Here is a 445-nt window from a genome sequence, read left to right on the forward strand (position 1 = left end):
CTCTGTGACCTCAGGCAAGTTGCTTAACCTGTCTGAGCTTTATTTTCTTCATCTGAAAAGGAGAATTATAATATTAACTACTTTACAAACTGGCTATGAGGAATAAATAAGGTCATACGTGTAAAGCCAAAGGTCATCTGTGGAAAGCACCTGGTCTCCTACGTGATGTCTAGTGGGTGCTTAGTAAGTAATGGCTGTGTGCACACAAACACACATGCCCATTCATATCTAGGTAAGAGCCAGTTCATAATATTGATTGCATTTGTGACATACATGATAATACTAGTAACTATTATTTATTCAACATTCCTGGTGGGTCAGACCCTTTCAAGTCTCACTAGATCTCCTGTGAGGCAGGTACTACTATTGGATCCATTCTTTTTTTTTTTTTGAGACAGAGCCTCAAGCTGTCCCCCTGGGTAGAGTGCCATGGCATCACAGCTCA

Source organism: Otolemur garnettii, unplaced genomic scaffold (assembly GCF_000181295.1).
Source record: "Otolemur garnettii isolate 467f Iridium unplaced genomic scaffold, OtoGar3 scaffold00013, whole genome shotgun sequence".
NCBI classification, from domain to species: Eukaryota; Metazoa; Chordata; class Mammalia; order Primates; family Galagidae; genus Otolemur; species Otolemur garnettii.